General features: G+C 34.8%; 1 protein-coding gene across 5 annotated transcripts in view; it reads right to left on the minus strand.

Moving 5' to 3' along the window:
- Positions 1-21,804, minus strand: part of gpr4 (G protein-coupled receptor 4) — a 32,581-nt gene extending 10,777 nt beyond the window's left edge. Inside the window, exon 1 of one of the 5 annotated variants that reach the window (XM_051129964.1) lies at positions 21,586-21,804. The gene's annotated coding sequence lies outside the window, so the exon portion shown is untranslated. Of the gene's footprint in view, positions 1-4,767; positions 4,846-13,355; positions 14,071-16,416; positions 16,526-21,585 lie in introns of those variants that run through there. The other 4 variants (XM_051129965.1, XM_051129962.1, XM_051129961.1 and 1 more) reach the window with 4 other exon arrangements.
- Positions 21,805-25,769: the final 3,965 nt, after the last annotated feature.

A 25,769-nucleotide genomic window follows, 5' to 3' on the forward strand; every position in this document is an offset into this window, starting at 1 on the left:
TCTTTGCACACAAAAAGTATTCTCATAGCTTCATAACATTACAGTTGAACCACTGATGTGACATGGACTATTTTAATGATGTCTTAACTACCTTTCTGGGCCTTAAATGTGTCAGTTGCATTGTTGTCCATGCAGAGTCAGAAAACTCTTGGATTTCATCAAAAATATCTTAAATTGTGTTCTGAAGATGAATGAAGGTCTTACGGTTTTGGACATGAGGGTGAGTAATTAATGACAGAATTTTCATTTTTGGCTGAACTTTCCTTTTAAACTCAAACTTTAGGACATGTTTTTAACATGGGATCTGTTTCTCTAATGCTCTCAAATGTAACAGTCTAAAAAAAAAAATGCACACTATTTTTGCCAACTATCAGCATTGGTGACGACACACTTGCATCATATTTTTTTACCAGAGACAGCGGGACAGCTTATGAAAACTTTGAAAACGGACCGTTACATAGATGTAGATACTGTAGATAGATAGATAGTGTGGTGTGATGCTCCTAAGTACTGAACTTTTGCCTGATTTCAAGACCGGAATATAGTCCTAATATAAGCAACCAAAAGCTGGGACAAGATTAAGCCATAATGTCAAAGATACAGAACATACAGGACTTATTTTACGACAACAGTTTCTGATCTATTAGGACAAACCACCCAAGGGTACAGCATGTTGCATGAGCAACGTTCAGTGGCGGGCATTCAATAACTATTGCTGTTTTAAAAAATCTATTACAGAAGCCAGACAGGATAACGTGGTTTTGCTGCATACGTACAAATAAAAGATAATCGGCTTCTGCGAAATGTTATCACGTTCCGAGGAAGCCTGTTTAATTAGGTTCAATTTCAAGTGCGTCTAAATACGGTAATTATCTCAATCAAATCAGCCTTATTCCTAAAGGCTCAAATGTCAATTTTGTTACCCGCTCGTGTGGATGCAGTTTTCGATTTGTTGTGTGAAACACACTTTCTTGTGTGACAGACATGGTACGTGCAGGGAAAATTAATAGGAAAAGGAAGCCTGGACACTTGACCTCTGAATGACCTGATCTCCCAAGGCACCAGCTCTGTCATGAAATGACTAATGTTGTTATTGTCCAGTTTGAAGAACGAACTGAAGGTTTCTGCAAAGTAACCATGCATTCGCACAACAATGCAGACGCGGAAATAACTTCTCAAACAAACTGTTGCATATGCATACATGAAATAACTACTTGCATTTTTGTGTAACCATGGGTGACGAATTAGGCCGGGACGCTGCCAGATGGATTTTATCTGAGCTATTAACAGCTTTATGTTTTGTGACAGCCGTCCCTGTGATTCAGTGGGGTCATGTTAAATAATGACGGCCTTAACAAGACCCTCTCTGCCTTGAACCTCCCTCAGTTCTGGTCTGCTGGGAAAGACCCCAGTGTTATCACAGCACCTTCACAATAACAAATACAGTTAGTATTTGAAAAGAGAAGCCGGCAGATTTCCAATCAGGAGGTGTTGAGAGACAAGTCTTTCCGCTATTTCTTAATGAAAGAGCTGGAGAGAGATGGGAAGAGAAAGAACAACATGGAGGCATTCAGAAAAAAGGCTGAATCTAAAATAGAAACAACTGATTATTCATTTATTCACTCATTAGTGGGAGATCAGATCAAGGATGCAACAGCCAAGCCTGGCAAAACTCCTGGACGTGCAACAGACACCGGGGTCAAACAAGGTTTATTAAAATGTCCACGGGAAGGACAAAAGGACAGCTAGATCTAGAGCTAGATAAAACCTTACTATTTGAAGCCCATATCAAAGGTGACAACAGACATGGACACGTTTATAGGCGCACAATGAAGCAAATTTAAATATATTTTTCATCATTTCCAATAATTCCTGTCTGATAAGGTTTTTTACAGCTGTGGTACAAAGGAACGCCTGACAATAACCTGTACTCTGTAAAAGAAAGTGGAAAGATCTGTGCTGAGTGATTCAAAATTGTTCCTGAAATTGCCCAGCAGCAAGAGCTCCGTCAAGAGCAGCTCTTAGAAACCATTTCTTTCCACGAAATCTCATCCTATTAAATCTTAAAAGTCCTCTCCAGTTCTAACACAAGAGCTTATACACAGAAGCCCAACAGGTTGTTTTACCACAGTAATTATGTGAGAGAATTTTATGAGAGAAAAACAGTAACTGCAAATTAAGAAATTTGTGGTCCACATATATTGTATTTGCAATGGAAAAATAATTTCTGTATTCAGCTTTTTAGTTAATTTTGAATACAGAGCAAAATAAGTGCTAATAAGTGCAATGTGTCGATTTTAGCCATTACAAAAATCTGTTTTGTTAAATTAGTGCTGTCAATCGATACAAAAACCCCTTATTAATCGCACATTTTTTCAGAAAATAATCGTGAAAAACAAAACAGTTTTTTATAGTTTTTTATATTGCAATAATTTCATTCACAACATAAAGACAGTATATTTTAAATATTTATTAGGTATTTTTTATGACGGTGAGTATCATTGATAACAGTATTACTGATGTCTCTAGAAAATTGTTCTTTTTTTCCCCTAATATTTAACCACTGACTATAGAATTTAACAATACAGCATAATTGAGAGCTATCAATTTTAAAATTTATTATACTATAAAAAATAACAACTTCTAATTTAAGTGAGCTTAAAACAATCTTCACATAAACCCATTATTTAACTGTGCCCTTCAGCAAGTAGGAATATACAGAATACGTTTATCAGACACTAAATATTAAATTCAATATAAGCCCATATCAAAGGTGACAACAGACATGGACACGTTTAAATCCTTAAAGCTACAAAAGTTATTGATTTCTTTTTTTCTTTTGTTCTTTGATTAACAGTTTTCACACCAGCTTGGTTATTACGTTATTTGGCTGCTATTACTTTAAGAGCTGCCGCTGCTGAACATGACACGGATCTGACACACATGCTCGTAATTTTATTCACGTTTTAATATGAAGTGATACAGGTTATAGTGCACGCCACCGCCTGCAATTGCATGCAATTTGCTACGAGCACAGTATAACGGCTGACAGGACAGGAAAATTTGTTTTTATTGACATATGGCCCTGACAACATCTCATCTGACCGCAGTTCACTGTTATTCAACTAAAGCTCCCTTCACCTGTACCGTTTCTGCGCTTGTTTGACTAGCGCCTGCCGCAGAAGTGAAGTGCACATCTAAAAAGTCTCTAATTAGATGTGGTCATAAAAACAGAAAAGCAGCTGTTGTGAGTGAGGTTGCCAACCCTAGCCCCTGCATAGTTAACTGCATTAAATATTTTTAACACATTAAATGGGAACAATTAATCGCCTGCGTTAACGTGCTCATTTTGACAGCAAGAGTTCAAATATGTAATGAATATGTGAAAATTCTGAAAAAGAACCACATTTGTTCTGTACAGCATTTAATGCTGTGACCCTGGACTAAGAAAACAGCAATAATTTTTGGAAATTGAGATTTATACATCATCTGAAAGCTGAATAAATAAGCTTTCCATTGATTTATGGTTTGTTAGGATAAGACAATATTTGGCCAAGATAAAAAAAAATCTGGAATCTGAGGGTGCAAAAAAATCGAAATATTGAGAAAATCGCCTTTAAAGTTGTCCAAATGAGCTTCTTAGTAATGCATATTACTAATCAAAAATTAGGTTTTTATATATTTACAGTAGAAAATCTACAAAGTATATTCATGGAACATGATCTTTAGTTAACATCCTAATGATTTTTGGCATAAAAGAAAAATCAATAACTTTGACCCATACAGTGTATTTTTGGCTACTGCTACAAATATACCCGTGCTACTTTAGACTGGTTTCGTGGTCCAGGGTCACATATCAGGTTCATGCCTAGCCCTGGAGAATATGGTAAAGGGGAGGTCAAGTCCTGTGGTTAACTGCTTTTTCTAGATTGTGGACTGGTGAGATTTGACACCTTTCCCTGCCGGCATCCAAGCATTTCTTCGTCTTCTTCTTTTTAACACTAATACATTTAAAAATAACAAAGATGTAACTTTTAACAACCATTTGCTAACTCTTATGCCCTTTGAATATCTACAGTCTCTGTATTTGTATATGGTTTATTATAATTTACATACTACATTCAATCAAAAATTTCATTTTTTTCATTATTTTATTTTATTATAATATTCCAAATCAAATTTTATGACCTAAATGGAAAATGTATCAAAAACATTTAAGGCATAAAGGTGATTAAAAAGTGAAGTACATTTAAAGAAAAGGCCAGCTATATACATTGCCCTTATACATTCATATCTATTTTAATCTACAATCCTTTTTTTTGATACACTAATGTATGCATACACATTTATGATACACATCCTCAAAGCAGAGAGCAGGTTTTCTGTCATTTAATCTTTTCTCATAAGCTTTTGAAATGAAGCCTTCCATTCTAAAATTATGTAACACCACGCAGATCTGGTTTGGCACCTGCTACATATTTCCTAACTATGAAACTATAAAAACCATAACAGTCGTACATGTTATGACATGAACAACAAAAGGAACAGGGACTGTTTGTGCTGGTCCGCCAGTCCACTTTAATCCAATGCACACACACAATCAGCTATTGCAAAACAAATCAACGTCAGAATTCTATTTAGCGATTAATACAGAATAGAACGCATTAATATATTCCTGATGTCATCAAGACATATTCTTCCTGTTCTAGAGTGATGTTTAGTGGAAAAAACACAATCATACAAAGATAAATGTAATTACAGACTTACAGCATTCTGGTCTTGCGGACTGCATTAGCCAACAGTACAAAAGAGCTGATGAATGTGTCATTACAAGTGAAGAATATTATGGCTCCTTTAAGTCGACTTCAGTATGATGGTTGCGGTGCAAGAAGCCTAACTAAACGTTTATTTTTTACTGCCAGGACGCACCTGGCTGTTCAAACAGCACAGGCTTTTAACATGAGAACATTGGGCAACTGAAAGGGAACTAATTCAATTGGCCTCCAAACTGCTCAGCATGATGAATAAGCAGGTAGCTAGGCAGGACACAAACTTGTGGTGTCTACCTGAGAGCATAACCAGATCATTCACCACACCATGCTGGTGCCAAACTGATGATGCCATTCTGAATTAGATCACGGATGCACAGCTAGACAGACAAATCAAGCTCATTAACTTTAATTCTTAAAGGAACTCCAAGTTCAAGCATCTAGAAAAGTAGCCCAACTTTAATAAAATTTAAGCTTCCCATTTCAACTTTTAAACTCTCTTGGAATGTTGGCTCGCTATATATCCATTGTAAACGTGTTACTGTAACCACTGTTAAAGGAATGGTTCGCCTACAACAATAAAACAAAAGCGGAAAGCACGCACTGAACTGTCAAGCTCCAAAAGAACACCATAAAAATGGTTTATAGTATTCTTGCACTATTTAGGTCTTCTGAAGCCTTTATGATGTATATGCTTTATGAAAAGAACAGACCTAAAATCTGCTTCCTTTTCACCCTGGTTCTCAAATATCACTGGTGTTTGCATGTATTCAAACATAAATGGTTCTCATGTGTCTCATCACTGAAGCAAGTTTGAAAATGTGCAAACGAGAGATTTTAGAGGGCAAGATTTTCAGCAAATAACATTTTCTTCATGCCCATGTCTTTTCCTTCTTCAAAGCTTTAAAATGTTTGAAATATACAGTCACATGGGTTAATTTAACGGTAATTTTATGTCCTTTTAAACTTGTACACCAGCGTTCATAAGATTTTAATGCTTTTGAAAGTCTGTATTTATTTTATCATAAATGCAGTAGATTGTGAAATATTATTAAAATTTAAAGTCATTTTTATTTCTATTATATATGAAAATCTCATTGAATTTTTCAGTGTCACATGATATTTCAAAAATCATTTTAATACTGATTTGGTGCTTATTACCAGTACTGAAAACAGTGCTGCTTTATGGTTTTGTGGACACTGATACATTTTTCTCCGGTTTCTTTGATGAATAGAAAGTTTGAAAGGACAACATTTATTTGAATTATAAATCTTTTGTTATAGAACTGTTTACTGTCACATTTGATTAGTTGGTGTCTTTGCTAAAACATTCACTAAACCTAAACTTTTGAACAGCAGTGTATATAAAAGGTAAGTCTGGATATTGTACAGAATATCTCTTTTTATGGATGAATGCTTTCACTTACACTGCCGATTTTTAATGTTTTTAAAGGTCTTTTCTATTTATCAAGGCTGTGTTTATTTGATTAAAATACAGAAACTGTAATATTGTTAAATATTATTGCAATTTAAAATTGTGGTTTTCTGTTTTAATATACTTTAAAACAGAATTTATTCCTTTGATGCAAAGCTGAATTTTCTGCATTATTACTCCAGTCTTTAGTGTCAAATGATCATTCTAATATGCTGATTTACTATCAGTGCTGGAAACAGTTGTACTGCTTAATATTTAGGGTTTTTTATTTTTCAGGATACAGCAAAGATACAGTGAAAAGAACAGCAATTATTTAAATATATTTTGTAACAATATACATATATGTTCAAAGTTTTGGTGCAATAAATATTTTCTTTCTTTATTTTTTTGAAAGAAATAATAGTTTTATTCAGCAAGGATGTGTTAAATTGATAAAAAGTGATAGTAAAGACATATTAGGGCTGCATGATTATGACAAAAATCATAATTGTCGATTATTCCCTTGAAATTGTAATTGCAGTTATTAATTGCGATTATCACAATTTATATTGAATGATGTTTTGAATAGCTTTATACGATATATAGTTTCTTCTTTAAATATAAAATAGTACACATTTAAAAATTAAAACAATAAGAAAAAAAACCCTTAAAATAACCTGTAGGAAAAATACACACACTCTCTCTCTCACACACACACACATCTTAAGAAAGCAGAATAATGTAAATGGATTTTTTTGTTTGTTTGTTGTTGTTTTTTTTTGTAATTGCGCCTTTGAACGATTACATAATTGTGGCATCTGTAATTGTAATCACGATTAGAAATTCGATTAATTGTGCAGCCATAACTTATATTGTTAGAAAAGATTTTTATTTTGAATAAATGCTGTTCTTTTTAACTTTTTATTCATCAAAGAATGAAAAAAGTATCACAGGTTCCAAAAAAATATTAAGCAGCAAAACTGTTTGATAATAAATGAGTATTTTAGAATAATTAGTGAAGGACCATGTGACAATGAAGACTGGAGTAATGATGCTGAAAATTCAGCATTGCATCACAGAAATAAATTATACTTTAAAGCATATTAAAATAGAAGACTGTTATTTTAACTTGCAATAATATTTCACAATATTACAGTTTTTTTTCTCTATTTTTAATCAAATTAACGCATCCTTGATGAGCATGAAAGACTTTAAAAACAACAAAAGGTCCCAAACTTTTGATCAGCAGTGTATTTATATCCCCATATCTCATTGTATATGCGGTACATTACATAAGCGGAGAAAAAAAAAAAAAAACTAACTTCCTGATATGTCTATTCCTTATGCGGACATGCACTTACGCACGAACATACACATAAGCAAATGCAAACATTCGGAGATACACAGAATGAAACTTAACCTCTGCATTACACACAAATGAACCTCTGTGCTGGAGGTCATAGTGAAAATAAACATCCATTATAGGCACACTTTTGTGAGAATGTTGGGTTTTGTCTATCCATGTGAATTAAACTAATTACTGGCTTACATTCTTATTTTGTCAAATCGAATCAGTAGTAAAACTGTTAAACGAAGCGCTACTTCAGAGAATCTTCCTTTGGAGCACTAAGCATTGGTCCTTTTATTTGTTCTCAGAGAAAAGTTTCTGAGAGAAGCAATGTGCTTTACAAGGAACGGTCCATTATATCTGTACAGCACGTTCACATAGCAGACTGACCATGGCAGGTGAGCTGAGTAAGAACTGCCTGTCTCCCCTGGTATTGATTCAGGGCAGGTATTTAATCCTTTCCTAACTGTGTTTTATGCTCCAGTGGCGAGGCGGCCGTGTGTCTCTAGAGAGACCAGGGCAGGCATCCTGCAAGGCGAATTAATGACTTCAATAAAAGTGCCACATTTTCCACTCAAGTCCCCAGTCAAGAGTTTTATTGGTGAGGTTTAATTTGGCTTAAACTGGCCGGCTGCTTTAGGCACGGTCACAAATGCTAATCACCTTTACCCCGAATCGCAATTAGAACAGGTATCAGCATGAAGATATGTTTTCTGAAGACAGAAACACGGACAGACGGAGCGGGAGAGAGTCTAACACTAATTTCACTTCAGGCTCACTCGGCCGGCTTCATGCTGCTTTTTGATAAAGCTCAGAGGAAACACCTCCACAATTCATCTGATGCATCTGGTCCACTTCTGCTATTGTTTCATCTGCGATTGTGTTGACAAGCTGTAACTTGGCAGCAATGTAGCACAGAAGGGGAAATTGCTGGCACCTGCTTAGCAAAAAACCGGAGCGATGTTTAAAAGGAAACTAGATGCGGTGTCATGCTGAGAAAAACTTCAAAGCAAAGAAGGATTAGTTTATGTGACATTGAAGTGGCCAAATAGTTTAGCAGGGTCAATATAGGGTAAAGAGTTGAAAACTATTATGAAAGAAAGAACGACCCCAAGAACTCACAACATTCTCACAAATGTGTATTCAAATGAAGCCCATAACTGTTTACTGTCATTATGTCCTCAAACAAAAAGGTCATTTGTGCATATCTCAGTTTTGCTTGTGATCACTTGTGTGTGTACTTTCTTCTTTTCTACACTCTAAACAATTAAGGGTCAGGGGTTTTGCAGCAATTCCATAGAGGAACCATTTTAGTTTTCCACAAAGAACCTATCAGTGAACCGTTCTTAAAGAGATAGTTCACCCAAAAATGAAAATTCTGTCATTGATTACTCACCCTCGTGTCTTTCCAAACCCGTAAGACCTTCGTTCATCTTCAGAACACAAATTAAGATATTTCTGATGAAATCCTAAAGCTTTCTGACCCTGCATAGACAGTTAAACAACTACCACGTTTTTGTTTTCTTTGCAAAACAAGTATTCTCGTAGCTTCATATAATTACGGTTGAACCGCTGATGTCACCTGGACTATTTTGTCGATGTCCTTCCTACCTTTCTGCGCCTTGAACGTGGTAGTTGCATTGCTGTCTATGCAGGGTCAGAAAGCTCTCGGATTTCATCAAAAATAGCTTAATTTGTGTTTTGATTTGTGTCTAACGGGTTTGGAACGGCATGTGGGTGAGTAATTTGTGACAGAATTTTCATTTTTGTCCTAACAATCCTTTTAAAAGAACCATTTTGAAGGTGCATTCACATGTACTCTTGCTCTGTTAAATTTCATAGACAAAATCCAGTCATTTCAATAGGAATCCATTCAAATTTTGGTTTGAAAGTTGGTTTCAAGTTACTATGCATAAAGAGCCTTTATTTTTAAGAGCACAGCTTAAAATCGATAGACAACTTGTAGGTCTAATCCCATTAGAACATAATGGCACACTTTATCCTTTATGCTTTATAGACTTTCTAATAAAAGTCTGATAATAAAAGCTTAATAGGTCCTTCAGATGTCCCTGTTGATAACAACGCTGATAATACACATTAACTTGACAATCATTGACAGGACATTTGCCTGTCATAGAAAAATGGTCCAATGAGCCCACACTACACACTTCAAAATTGTGAACAACACATGTATACAGTTGAGGTCATAAGTTTACATACACCTTGCAGAATCTGTACAATGTAAATTATTTTACCAAAATAAGAGGAATCATATATTCCACATAAAATACATATAGTCCACAAGAGAAAATAATAGTTGAATTTATAAAAATTACCCCATTCAGAGGTTTACATACAAATGATTCTTAATACTGTGTTGTTACCTGAATGATCCACAGCTGTGTTTTTTGTTTAGTGATAGTTGTTCATGAGTCCCTTGTTTGTCCTGAACAGTTAAACTACCTGCTGTTCTTTAGAAAAATCCTTCAGGTTCCTCAATTCCTTTGGTTTTTCAGCATTTTTGTGTTTTTGAACCCTTTCCAACAATGACTGTATGATTTTGAGATCCGTCTTTTCACACAAAGGACAAATGAGGGACTCATATGCAACTATTACAGAAAGTTCAAACACTCACTGATGCTCCAGAAGGAAAAAAACATTAAAAGCCGGGGGTGAAAACTTTTGAACAGAATGGAGATGTGTACATTTTTCTTATTTTGCCTAAATATTATATTTTTATTTTTAATATTTTTTCATTTCGTACTGCCCTTCAGAAGCTACACAAGGTACTTACATGTTTCTCAGAAGACAAAATCAGAAAATTACCCTGATCTTAAAATTCAAAAAGTTTTCACCCCCAGCTCTTAATGCATCGCTTTTCCTTCTGGAGCATCAGTGAGTGTTTGAACCTTCTGTAATAGTTGCATATGAGTCCCTCAGTTGTCGTCAGTGTGAAAAGATGGATCTCAAAATCATACAGTCATTGTTGGAAAGGGTTCAAACACACAAAAATGCTGAAAAACCAAACAATCTGTGGGACCTGAAGGATTTTTCTGAAGTACAGCAGACAGTTTAACTGTTCAGGACAAACAAGGGACTCAGGAACAACTATCACTAAATAAAAAAAAGACAGCTGTGGATCATTCAGGTAACAACAAAGTATTAAGAATCAACTTTTGAACAGGGTCTTTTTTTATAAATTCATCTATTATTTTCTTCTTTCTACATCTTTTATGTGAAATATCTTATTCAGGTCAGTACTTTTGTATTTTGTATTTTGTATTATCCCTCCTATTTTGGTAAAATAATGAACATTTTGCAGATTCTGCAAGGTGTATGTAAACTTATGACCTCAGCTGTTTCTTCAATCACCTACTGCATTTCTCAAGATTTTCTGTTTTACTATTGATGAAAGCCTGTGTAGATATAAGAGCCTAAGGAATGGTTTAAAACATTTTGCTCTAAGCCCTCTAAATTGTCGGTGATGACCTAACCTCTGTATTTTATTCTCGGACGTCAATACTGCCGCAAGTGACTACACCAATAGCTTCACTAAAAGCTTCTACTTTTGTCCGGAGGACCATAAGGGGCTGAAGATTACCAGCCAATACAGAACGTGTTGAGTTACACCGCCTAATGTGGAGAGAGACAAACAACACCGTGCTTCATCGGAGACCTGGTGGACTGTTGGCGCTTTCACTTTTTTTATAACACACTTGACATGGTGGGAATGTTTACATAAGGTTCTACTGATCCAGCCATTCAAAAACTCAGCCGTGTTAATCATGATCCAGATCGAGCCTCCGGTTCTGAAGTGAGATGGGTATGCAAGATAAGCATATGTCTGATGCCGTTGATATATAGTATGTTTCTGCTGAAGTCAGTGTCAGGTTAGCATGCTGTGCACTTTACATCGTGCTAGAGGCCTGTATTGTTTCCATAATCCTGCACTGCATTTAAGGCAAAAAGCCTCAGTGGCCATTAACTCCAACCTTTGCTGTGAACCGTTGGCGCAATAAAATCTGCTTCTGCTGTAGGTGTTTCAAACTACAAATTACTCCACATATTTAATTATACACTTAAATGCTATGAGTTCATTAGTAAGTTTGAAAACAGCCACTTGTGGGGCCACCATGCCACTGGGTTATAGCTTCTCTCACACAATCTGGTGCTCAAACCAGACATTACCCTCACAAAACACCCTTATTAGCTCAGGCGGGTGGCACTGGAGCCGACAGCTCATTGGTTCACGGGAAGATTACTCTTCTCTTCTAGTCATGCTTTTAATGTTAGTTCTTATCTCGCATCCCCAAGAGGGCAATTACTGTTTGCTCAAAAGGAATGATTAAATGTTGCACTTGTTTCCTAACAAAACCAACAGGGAGACGCCATATCGGTCAAGGCACAAGGGAACATTCCAGAAAAGCGCTTCACGTGCCACACTGCCCTTTGCCTTAAAAGATCAACCACATGCTGGAGAGGACGAGATGCTGCGAGAAACAAAATTACAGCAAAGAGAAGAGGAGAATACTCACATCTCAAGTGGCAGGTTTACATGTATTGAATTCATATTGTATTACATATAACAGCTATTGAGTTAAAATGAAATATGAAACGCAACTACTGCGGTATCGGTTCTCATATATTTTTATCATATGCTGCCAAAAATATGCAACGACTGATGCTTTTATATGACAAATGCAAGTGAAAATATATTGTACTGTACACAAGTAGCTCTGCCAAAGGCCTTTTATAGCTTGTTAAATTGCTTCTTAAATCAAGTTGTACCCACTATAACCCAACAGAGAAATTCAGTGGAGAAAACACCCAAGCATCAAACTAAATGCATGAATACATAAGCTATTGTAACTACAGGGCGACTATTGACCTTTATAATTATGCCTAATTGAAAAGGTTAACATTATGACAAACATCCAAAATGCAGTTTACTAAGTGAGCAGTATGTGGCCAACGTAAATGAGTAATTTAACAAAAGGGTGTGTTTGTGTCTCTCATGAACACGTGTAGAAAATGACATTTAACAATGAAAAGCTGAAACCTGCGTATACTGTGTGATTTTAGACACTTTTATTAGCATACGAACAAAGAACAGAAAACAAAGATGCTTTTGGCCTGTCAGTCTTCCTCCACATGCTGCTTTAGTACTGCACAATGAAAAAACTGAAATGTTTTAGATTCATAAGGACATGACATGCTATTAAAAAGACAAAGGTGTCTTTTGTGGTAGATTAAAATCTGTTTTAAATTGATTTATTGTATATTTTGTTCAGTTTGTCAGCAAGATAATGTCCAAGATAAGGTCTTAAATAGTTAATACCATTTTTTTTTTATTATTTTGTATGGTAAACAATTGCTTACCAAAAACATTTTGTAGAAATATCAGAGTTAAGTTTTCTTTCTAAAACCGTGAACAGCCTGTAGCGTCATAACCTCACAATGTTTGTAATGACTAAATGAACTGTAAAACTGTCAACACTGATACCATCAAACCTGTTACCAAGTTTCATTGCTATTTTCCCAACATATCTCAAAAATAACCTTCATAAAATGGAAATGGCAGATCGTAGAATGGCCCCAATAACTTTTATCACGACTATCCATTATCAGCCTAACGTCTTGCTATACATCACACGCCTAAATGACATAATATCTCGAAAGCATATTAAGACGTGGCAATAAGGCAAAAGTACAATTGTATAGCAATTTTTAAAAAGCACTGATGTGTGAAAACAAGATTTAGTGGACTATATAAGCATCAAGAGACTTACATAACCGAAGAAAAACACTAAATGATGAAACTTACATGACAGTGTGCCCGCAGGTCATTTAGTAATATCGACACTCATACTGCCAGTGATAGAAGTGATGTTCTGTGTATCTCCAAACCGCGCACGCAGCGACAAACCCAACAAAACTCTCGTTTCCCTCGTTTGAATGAGGATCCGCGCAAACATCGAGCACAGTTCACATGAAAGCAGCTCTACCTGAGGTCTGTAGTTACTTCACATCACACCAGCGGACAAGCAGAGAGACATTTGCGAAGTTGCAAAGCGCAAACTGAAAGTGAGCAGCTCACGGAGGTTGAGGAGAAATGTGACGTGCGTTATCCAATACCGACCGTCCCATTGAAATATTGGCTGGCAGCTCGAGATGAGATTGCCAAGACTGAAATCTGGATATGATGAAACGTAGTTCCAAAACATTCTCTTTTTTCGTTTCTCGTTTGTTGAACAGAGCCATATCAGTTCATTTGTTCCTGCCAAACGTCACTCTCTTTATAGAGTCCACAGCAAAATGTATTTACAAATAGCTCCACAAAATATGATAATGTAAAACGTGACTAAACCTATTTAAATGAAACACCTGGAAAGTGGTTTCAGGGAGAAAAAAAAAATAGAATTTTTACAGACATTTGTGACCCTGGATCACAAAACCAGTCGTAAGGGTCATTTTTTTCAAAATTGAGATTTATACATCATATGAAAGCTGAATAAATACGTTTTTCATTGATGTAAATAGGGCAATATTTGGCCGAGATACAACTATTTAAAAATCAGGAATCTGAGGGTGCAAAAAAATCAAAATATTGAGAAAATCACCTCTAAAGTTCTTCAAATAATGTTCTTAACAATGTATATAACAAATCTAAAAATAAGTTTTCATACACTTACAGTAGGAATTTTTAAAAATATCTTCATGGAACATGATCTTTACTTAATTTCCTAATGATTTTTGCCATAAAAGCAAAATCAATAATTTTGAACCATACAATGTATTTTTGGCTATTGCTACAAATAAACCCCAGCGACTTAAGACTGGTTTTGTGGTCCAGGGTCGCATTTGTTGAAGTTAATCTGGCGAAACTACCCTGGTGAAAAAAACAGCATATGCTGGTTAGGTATGTTTTGATGCTGGTTTACGCTGGTCATGTTGCTGGTCAAGGACCAGCATAAACCAGCAAAGAACCAGCATAAACCAGCAAAGGACCAGCTTAACCAGCATATGCTGGTTTTTTTCACCAGGGTAGCACAATTAGCCAAAGATGTTTAACTCAACACTGTTAACTATGTAAATGTATACTATAGCAATAAATAATTACGTTTTGTCACATATAGCGCCTACTACTTTTTTCTTCATGTAAGAAGGGCGTGGCCATTTGTAAATCTGATATGTCTGCCTTCTGGTCTCATTTACCTCCAGCTATTTTTAGCTGTACAAAACAGTTGGTTGTGCTGCCTAATATTGAAATTAGTGTGTCTTACCATATTATCTTAATGTATTATCTTAATTATAAGCACACTGGTTTATAGTGCAAACCATTTTACAGTTTACTGCATGTTGTTCTTGTTATTTCATGATACACAATGCGTCATCAGTCGGCCATATTGGCTGCACTGAACATAAACAATGTCATTGAACCGAATGAAACTTGCATATTTTGCTTATTATTGCTGCTGAAAATAGTCAGTTATTGTCATGTTTTGAGCTGAGATAATCAGTCAGACTGGGAAAAAAAATTGGAGAGTACTGACTGCCAAATGTTTTAACAAATCAAGGAGAAGAGTGCAAAAAACTGATTGGCCAGAATGAACCAGGATTTCCAGGGCAAGAATCTTGACATTAATGTTTGTTCTTAACATTTCCAGTTAGGCAGGTGAAATATTAGGCTAATATCTTAATTAATTCTGCTAGTACATATATTTACCACCTATTAACTTTAGTTTGTCAAACTATTGCACCTTTTCCTGCTTGCTAAGTCCTTCTCATTATGATTTAGCAGCTTCCACATGATTTCTCAGTGGTTTAGACAGCATAAATTAGCAGAAAAATGTATTCATTAACCGTGCAATCCATGATGTTGTTTACATACCAACGTGACTTTATCACAAGTATGTTTTAGTACCATTTTGGTTACCTAAATGTTTGAAAACGTATATACGTTTTAACAAAATTACAGTAGATACAATAATATGTGCTTCATCAAAGGGAAATGTTAAGGAAACTGCTTAAATTACTGTACTGACAACATCCAACCAATGCCATAAAACAACAAGAACATAAAAAAAACTACTGAGAAATATAAACAGACTTCATCCATTCAAATCTGAACCACATTAACTCTAACAATCATCTTACCCTAGAGAAAAAACTCATCCAGACATCACAAGACTGCACATCACTAAATGTGACCAAATTCACAAGACTCTGCTGGGAATAAAACCAGCAAAAGGTCAAGCAATGGTACCATATTAAGTATTTACGATCGAGTGCATGCTGGGAAGAAAGTAAAAACAATCTTTAAAATATATGGTAAGACACATTACTTGTGTCTTTAAGCAAGTGCTTAAGGATTAGTTCACTTTCAGAATAAAAATGCGAGCATTTGTGATTAAAAAGTATGTAAATTTTTATTTTATTTAGAAAATGGCTGATTGTTTTGTTAGATAAGGCTAGGGTTATTCCTCGGCTGGGATCGTGTAGAGCCTTTTGAAGCTGCACTGAAACTGCAATTTGGACCTTCAACCAATTGGCTCCCACTGAAATCCCCTATGGAGAAAAATCCTGGAATGTTTTCCTCAAAAACCTTAATTTCTTTTTGACTGAATAAAGCAAGACATTAACATATTGGATAACATGGGGGTGAGTAAATTATCAGGATTTTTTTCTGGAAGTGAACTAATCTTTTAAAGCTTAAAACCACAAAACTTAAAACAATAAAAAAAAAAACAAAAAAAACAATGAAAACAATATGGGACCCCTAATAAATGGATGACTCACAAAGATACTGTAGCCAATAATGCAGTGACGACAACAGTCTTCAACTACTCATATTATCGCAGACAGTCACTTTAAAGTGAACTTACCTGCAAATAGGATTGAATCACCTCTATGTACTGTACATCACAATGGTTTTCCCCAAGGTCTAACAAGCCCATTAGAGTCCATTAAATCTCATACCTAGGCTTCCCCTAACTGCACTCTCTTTTTGAAAACATGATTAGAGGTAGCGCCAGGCTTCAAAAAGAAAAAAAAAAACAAAAAAAAAAAAAAAATCATGTGTCTGAGTATAAAAGCAGTTTGATTGTTTGATGAACAAACAAAGAATGCATCACACAGGGCGTTCCAGGTCAGTCTTGAAAACACTCTTGAAAATTCACCATCCAATCATTTGCTTTTGAAATAATCCTGACAGCTACTTAAGTGATCTGGAGTTGCATTTTCATCACGAACCTTTTGGGTTATACTCATTAATTCATATCTGTAAATGATTTAAAGATGAATAATAATATTTGCAAACTTGTTAATGAGCAAGGACTCGCCCCTTAGCATTTTAAAGTCTGAAAAAGTGGACAATCTGTGCACCTTAAACCACGGTCACATAAGGTCACAATAACTCTGTAATGAAGCAGTGCTACATCAAGCCAACCTGCAGCTGTGACAAATGGTGTGTCAAATGCATTGCACAAACAAACCTGATAAACAAAGCCAGTAAAATCTCCTAGGAGATAAGAGCAACAGAATTAGTATTTGACAGCTTGAAAGAAGAGATGGATTCATTGCACTGGCCTGGATTCAGCTCAAAAACATCTGGACGTGCAGTGGACCTTCCAGCTCAATACTTGCACTGTTCAATATGACCGTATCATATTAGAAACACCTGCAGAATTCAATTTGTTGTGGCAGATACTGTTTCCAAACCATAGGTTTTTAGTGCTCCAACCTTGACACAGAAATAGCATGCACGTGAATAATGCAAACCAGTTCCATGAAATGTTCCATATGCTAATTCCCTAAATCTCTTGAAGGCTAGGGTTATAGGGTTGTTCGGCTATCTTGATCACAGAACATGCACCAAACACTGCTTTTAACTTTACATTATAACTTTTTGAAAATAGCATTTCAATGTACATTTTTCATTTACTCAAGGTCCTTGCTTGTTTCTTCTATTGCAGGTTAATGTCTGAATGTGTATGAGTAATGCCTAATCCAAGGCTGATTCTCAGAAAGAACAACAACAAGACAAATTCACTGAATTACTGTTCAAATAAATACAAAAAAGGTAATGCATTCTGAAACTGGAAGTGTTTTTCCAACCACATTTTTTTTTCAGTGTAGTTAGTAAAAATACAAGTGTTCATTGTTAATGGTAGTTCAGGTCCATTAAATAACATAACAGATACGACTTTTGATTTTACATGTTGATGTTTTGAAAAAATTAACTAAGATGAATTGTTTTGGAGGTATTTTTTAATTTTTAGTTAATGCTAACTAATGGAATCTTATTATACATTCTTACTATTTGATTTTAAATTCATTTTAATTCTACTTTCTTGCTTCTCAAATTTAAGTTGCAATTCAATTCTGAATGTCTTGAAATCCAAACAGTATATGCACCGTTGTAAGCCACTGATGCAATTGGGTTTCACCCATTCCATCAATATTTCTGAAATATCAGTGACAGTTTCACCTTTCTGACTTGAATCTAGTGTAGCATCAATCAGCACTGATGTTCTGTCCCAGGACATGCTGTGGAGAAATCCAATTACGCTATTATCAACTGCCAGTGTCACATTCATAAAGTATCTATGGTGCGTTCATGCAGGCAAAAAGAAAGTAAGAGCAAAATTGCAGGTCAAAAACAGCATGGGATGGATTTGCATTTTCAGCTATGAGTTGATGCAACCTTCAAGTCAGGGAGAAAATAACAGCAGTGTCAGCATATCTTTCACAGCACATATAAATCAGTTTGCCAGTGCATTGGGAATACGCAGTGGGGAGAACTCATATCTGTGAAGTGGTCAAAACCCATTACACACTTGCATTAGGACACTTTTCTGCAGTGTGTTTAGGGACAGCTTGGACGAATTCCCTTCCTCCCTGACGCTGACTTGCAATCCCAGATGACAGCGTTGCTTATTTTCTGTTCTGTCACCTCGTCTCCAAGGAGCAGACTGAAAACTGTGGGTTCAGGATGAGACAAGGCTGGAATGTCAGGTCACATTCTGGAGTCTGGGTGGCTACAACGTCTGGATGGCTAAAAAAATCCATAACAGAGGCCAGTATTCTAGAAACTGAGGATATGATGATTATATTCTTGCATATTTTGTGCCAAGCAGACAATACATTTTTTAAAAGTATCTGTTTACTACTTTGTTAACCACAAGATAACAGTGTGGCACAGTAATCCAAATGTTTTCGAAATATACACCAAGCAGTGTTGATAAAAAAGGCAATATGAAAATTCAAAGAAAATTACTTCCTTCACCCTCTGCCCTGCTCTCAGCTGATAAACAAAGACTGAATGCTGCTTTGTTCTACATCAATAATGTAAGCAGCATGGAGGCACAAAGCTTCCATGGAAAATTTTTGGCTCAGTACTCATAAAACATCTAATGGACACCATTAATGCTGTTAATGCTTTATGAATAAATAGTGTCAAATTACTGGATTCCAGATAAGTCCAATAACACATGCCGCATATTTGTATTCCACAATGTTTCTATTACTTTTCTATGTAAACATGCGGTAGATGGACGTGTGTGACAGCTGCACTCGCGTTTCGCGCATGACGCGGCCCAGCAGACACACAACGTCATAAGACACTGATATTTGGTTAAATTTCGGTTGCGACATCGGCTGACCAAAATTCAATCTAAATTCAACGTTTAATGTCAACGTTAAATTGATGTCCAATACCAATGTCAGCTGACGTTGATATTTTGTTGTTTTTAGGTTGTGTAACCAAAATCCAACATGAAGTCAGCATCAAATTGACGTCAAATACTGACGTCAACGCGATTTTCATTCTCAACCAAAATGCAACGTCTGTCCGACATCATGTCCAACGTCAACCTGACGTTATATAGACGTCCAGTGCCTGCTGGGGGCGTTCTAAAATTGCAACGCTCCAGACAAGGCTTGCATCCAAAATCGCATTCTTTTTCACTATCTGAACGTGGTCTCGCCTGACTGGAGCGGTGCGTTACTACTCCGGTCTCTGGTGTTTCTAGTCAAAATAACATTTTCCGAGCCGATAATATAAGGTTAAACCTGCGCACATTTTTTAAATCTTGTTATACTGAAAAAGTTTTAACATGGATTTCTAAGGAGACCGGAACACAAAAGCACCCAAATGAAAATGCGAATCCATCATGGCGCCGCTAATCGTTACTCAGGAAAAGGTGGATATAGAATGTTTTCACGTTACGTCATCAATCCGGAAGTCGGCCATTGTGGCGGCATTGAGAGTAAACAATGCCATTGAACCGAACAGAACTCGTGAAATGGCTTGGCGGAAAAACGGAGAAACGAAAGTAATTGACTATGTCAGGATAAGAAATAAAAGGAAGAACTGTCGAGTCATAAGTCTGCGACAAAGAAGGCAGTTTGTTTACCACCTATTATGGCTGGACAATATGAACCTGTGGCCCACACACGTCATACATTCACTCCACTGCATTCATGTTCCAAAGTGTAATTTGGGTGGAAATATTACGGTATTATTATATTTAGTCTGCAAAAGGCCGTTAACAGCTGAAGACGAACATAAAGAGGAGAAAATACTGGGCGGATCAATCTCACGATGCACGAAATACTGGAAGAAACTCCTAACCAATGAATTTGGGGTAGGAGTTTATATGAATGTGTCTCTGAGGGGAACTGTCAGTTTTCTTAAAAGTTTACATGGCGTTTTCTTTCCATCTATCATCTGTTTAACGCATTATAAAGCGTAGCGCATCTTTGTGTACAGCAGGAACCAAGGAAACACTATGGCTGCTTAGCGTTAAGCACTGTATTAACTTAAGTTTGTCAAATTGGTCCTTCGCTATATGATTTGGCAGCTCCCACACAGTTTCCGTGGTTTAGACAGCAAAATTAGTAGAACAACGTCTTCAGTGGTGCACTAACCGTGCAATCAATGCTTCCGTTTACATATGAGTATCACTGCAATGGCCGCGCATCCGGGTAACTGACCAGAATGCGACGTCGGTGCAAACCCTCTATAGTAGGTTTGAGCAATGTTCAAACTGTTCTGAAATCAGCATATTGTCACTGGTTATTCAAAACTAAATAATGTCAATATAATGGTGCATTATTCCAGACGTTAGCATGTTAAAGCTGTCTATGTAGCCTAGTAGCGACTGAACGAGAAACACAGAAACGTACACATTTATTGATTGCTACACCAACAATCGTAATAGTAGACCTGTTGTGTATTGCACGTGCATACAATACATGCAGCAATGTACATAAAAGTGTATTTATATGTTTCATACTAACCAGCCCTCCATGCTTGTTTGGTTTGCGCCATCTTGGAAATTACATCAAATGCCGCTTAACACAGGGTTTATGCGCAACAGACTTCCGTATTCTGTTGAACAGGTCTTGTCACTACCGGTTCATGCGTTTTACATATGCTTTGTTAAATATGAAGCTGTTTTACTTATGTGGGTTGATATCTAAAAGTTTTTCTTTTTTCTTTTTTGCACTAAGCTAGTTTAACTGATTACATTAACCGATTTTAACTTATGCACAAAATTGCAATGTTGCATAAAACATTCACGAATAAGCACTGTTTCCATCCAGTGAGTCAAAGAGAATGAAACTGTAAAAAAAAAAAAAGTGGGAGAAGCCTGTAAATATAGTAATTTTTTTATATATATAATAAATTACTTGCTCCTCAGAGAAAACAGAGGAAACATAATAAATGAGGTCACTACTTTTGGAGGCGGATACCTGTTGTGGGAATGCAGTCTTGTAAGACAGTTCTGGGAGGCAGTTATACAGAAATACTTTGATGACATACTTTCCTCAGGCGTTTCAGAATGACCATAACAACATTTCAGATGCTGTGCAATGAGATCGGTCCACTGGTTAGCCAAGTTGTCCTGTCCCAAGTCACATTACTTTTTTCGCTGCGTGTGAAACCACCTCAAAAACCACCTCAAGCAAGCGTAAAAACTTTTTTTTTTTTTTGCTAATTAAAGGAGAAGTCCACTTCCAGAACAAAAATTTACAGATAATGTACTCACCCCCTTGTCATTCAAGATGTTCATGTCTTTCTTTCTTCAGTCGAAAAGAAATTATGTTTTTCAAGGAAAACATTTCAGGATTTTTCTCCATATAATGGACTTCTATGGTGCCCAGAGTTTGAACTTACAAAATGCAGTTTAAATGCAGCTTCAAACGATCCCAAATGTGGTTGTAAACAATCCCAGCCGAGGAAGAAGGGTCTTATCTAGCGAAACGATCAGTTAAAAAAAAAAATTAAATACTTTTTAACCTCAAATGATCGTTTTGTCTTTGCCCGAACTCTGTGTATTCTGACTCAAGACAGTTAGGGTATGTCGAAAAACCCATCATATTTTCTCCCTCAACTTCAAAAAGGAAGTTGAGGGAGAACATGAGATGGGAGTTTTCGTTCCTGTCAAGAACAGGAACTAAAACAGTCCAGGCAGAGTAAGACAAGATGAGCATTTGACAATAAAAAGTATACAAATAGTATTTTTTTAATGAAAATAACTGATTGTTTCGATAGATAAGACACTTCTTCCTCGGCTGGGATCATATACAACCGCATTTGGGATTGTTTGAAGTTGGAAGATCAGACTTGGGGCACCATAGCAGTCCATTATATGGAGAAAAATCCTGAAAAGTTTTCCTCAAAAAAACATAATTTCTTTACGACTGAAGAAAGAAAGAAATGAACATCTTGGATGACAAGGGGGTGAGTACATTATGTGTTCATTTTTGTTCTGGAAGTGGACTTTTCCTTACAGGGATTATTTATTTATTTATTTATTTTTAATTTTGGTGTTTCCATCACTTGTTTCTAATACGACACTTCAAAACGCACATAAAAACAGGGTGATGGAAACATAGCTACTGGTAGGACTGGTACTTTTTAAACAACGGATCAAGACCTGGTATTTTTTCCCCTGTTCCACTTCCCATGTCTCACTTTTTTAACACAAATCACATTCTGTGTTAATGGCCCCATTAAAGGAATAGTTCACCCAAAAATGAAAATTGTGTCATTAATTACTCACCCTCATGTCGTTCCAAACCCGTAAGACCTTCGTTCATCTTCTGAACAAAAATTAAGATATTTGTGATGAAATCCGAGAGCTTTCTGACCCTGCATAGACAGCAACACAACTGACACGTTCAAGGCCCAGAAAGGTAAAAAATAGTCCATGTGATGTCAGTGGGTTAATCGTAATTTTATGAAGCTACGAAAATACTTTTTGTGCACAAAGAAAACAAAAATAACTACTTTATTCAACGATTTCGACTAACGTTCATGAGAGTACAATCTCCTCTGATGTCACTGTCTGTACTGTTTATACACTTGAGAACTGAGACCATTGCGTTTGTATGAAATGAGACTTGTTGAAAGTAGCCCCGGTTTTAGTTTCCCGGTTGAGCGGTTTAGTAATAAAAAAAATACAGTTTTTACTAATGAATTTTTGACATCTTGGTACATGTTTTTTCCTTTTAATATAAAAAGCCGAAAGGGGATAAAACTAGGCATAACACATTTATTGGACAAATGCCTCCACTTTTTATGACTTAAAAGCAGGTCTATTTTGAGCTCCTTTTGGCTTTAATCTTGGGCTGAAAACACTCGACATAGCTGCTCATCACAGCGGTAGAGCAAGCTCCATCCGGCTAATTCTTCTCAAGAAGTGTTTGTCTAAAACGAAGAGGGAAAAGCTTTTCATTTTACTAAGAAGCAGATATTATTTCCCCCTCCATTCAGGAGCTGGAGAGCTGTAGATTAGCGCTCCCACACACGAGGGTTTTAAAAGCCAATATCTACTGTGTCGTTGCTGAGCAACCAATTATCCAAGATTTGCACTTCCTCTCTGAATGCTGTTTGCTATTAATGTTAGGAATATTTTTCTTTTCATTCTAGGACGCTGAAGTGTGTCAAGATAAAGGCACGCCAGCTTGTTTCACGGCGGACATCAGAGAATTTGATTTCTGCAATGCTCAATTAATTATTAATGGTTAGATAAAATCAGAAATGAAAAGACAGAGGCATTTTCTGGTGTAAACTGATGCCAGAGCTCACTCTGCCTCCATGCTGTGCTCAGCTGTAACAACGTAGAAAAGGGTGGATGAGTGTAAAGAATATTGCTGACACTTTCCCCGTTCAATCCAAAGACACTTACAGTATGATTAGAGAGAGGGAAGGAAGGAATGGAAGGGCAGATGTTCTGCCGTTTCATCATTTGCCGCTGCAGAAAGCTATTCATGTCTCCAGGAACTACTAGAACAGTCTATTTGTTTACCCGCACACATACTTGGAATGAGGTAAAAGGACTAAGTACTTTAATTAGCAGCAAATAGCTATAAATAATAACTATTATTTGCCCAAAACAGAGCCAGATGTACATATTGCAGAGTTTATGTTCTGGCCAGAATGTCAACACTTGAAATTTTAGATGATGCAGGTGGCTGTTTATGTTTTAAGGTTTTAGCCGATGACCTTTCTGGCTGTCTCCGTGTAAATGTTGGCTGTAAATACAGTTCATATTCCTAAATAAACCTCTACTAGGAGAGAGAATAGCATGAACTAAAGAAAACAGCAACAGAGCTTTACTCTTGTCATACTTTTAATAGGTCATAACAAATATACATATATATATAGATATGTGTGTGATATCTATATATATACATACACACACACATACACACACACACACACTGACACACATTAGCTACTGCAGAGATATCAAGTGAATGTTACTAATGACAGTGTAGTTATTTTAAATAGTTAAATATAATGAATTTACATTTAAATAGTTATTTTCATTAATTTAATAATAAATAACAATAAATAGTAATAACTTAAATAATAATAAAAAATAATAACTTATAATTTTATTTAGTATACATTTATATACATATTTAGCATACATATGAATAAATTCAAATGAAATAACTCTGAAATTATATGTTATTGAAATGAGTATTAAAATTAAAAAAGTAAATGTAATATTTAATTAAATTACATGTATATGTATATTATATTATTTTATATTATATGGTATATTATATTATAAATTTAAATAATTAAATAATTTTATATATGTTCATTTTCATATATTATTATAATATATTATTATATATTTATATACATATGAATACATACATATATATATATATATATATATATATATATATACACACACACGCACAAACCACACATTTATAATTTATGAATTTATAATTAAAAAGTAATATTAATATTTCATTTAATTATATTACATGTATATGAAATTATGAAATGAAATGTAATATATATACATATATATATATATATACACACACAGTATATATAAATTAATGTAGATATTAACAATAATTTTAATATTTTAATTCTATAACATGTACATGAAATTATATATATATATTTGAATACAAGTTATTTTTAAATACAGTTAGATATTAAAAAGTAATTTAAAAATTTAATTAAATTTATTATATTACATGTATATGAAATTATGAAATATAATTTAATTGTATATATTTTACGTATATATATATATATATATATATATATATATTTTCAAATATAAATTATAATAATTACATTGAATTAATTTCATATATATATATATATGAAATTAAATTATTAAAATAAATGTATATTTAACATTACTTAATTATTAAAATTATATATATGTAATTTTACAATTAGATATTAAAAATAGTTTTAATATCTAATTTTAATATTACATATATATGAAATTATTATATATATATATATATATATATATATATATATTATTTAAATAATTATGAATATAAATTTATCTTAATCATTACGTGTATACACACACACATTTTAATAATTTAATTTCATACACACATATACATATTTTATAAAATATATTGTATGTTTTATACAATTAGATATTCAAAAGTAATTTTAATATTTAATGTAATTATATTACATGTATATGTATATTAATTAATAATTATATATATATATTACATTTTTGTATTTAAATAAATATAAATAATTTAAATATACATATATATATATATATATATGTATAGTATTTATATAATATATTTAGAATATATTATATAAATACTATAAATTACTATAAATTATATATTAAATTATATAAATTATATAGTATAAATTATACTATAAATACTATAAATTATTATATAAATACTTCTAAATTAAGTCAGTATA

This window comes from Labeo rohita, chromosome 15, assembly GCF_022985175.1.
Source record: "Labeo rohita strain BAU-BD-2019 chromosome 15, IGBB_LRoh.1.0, whole genome shotgun sequence".
NCBI classification, from domain to species: Eukaryota; Metazoa; Chordata; class Actinopteri; order Cypriniformes; family Cyprinidae; genus Labeo; species Labeo rohita.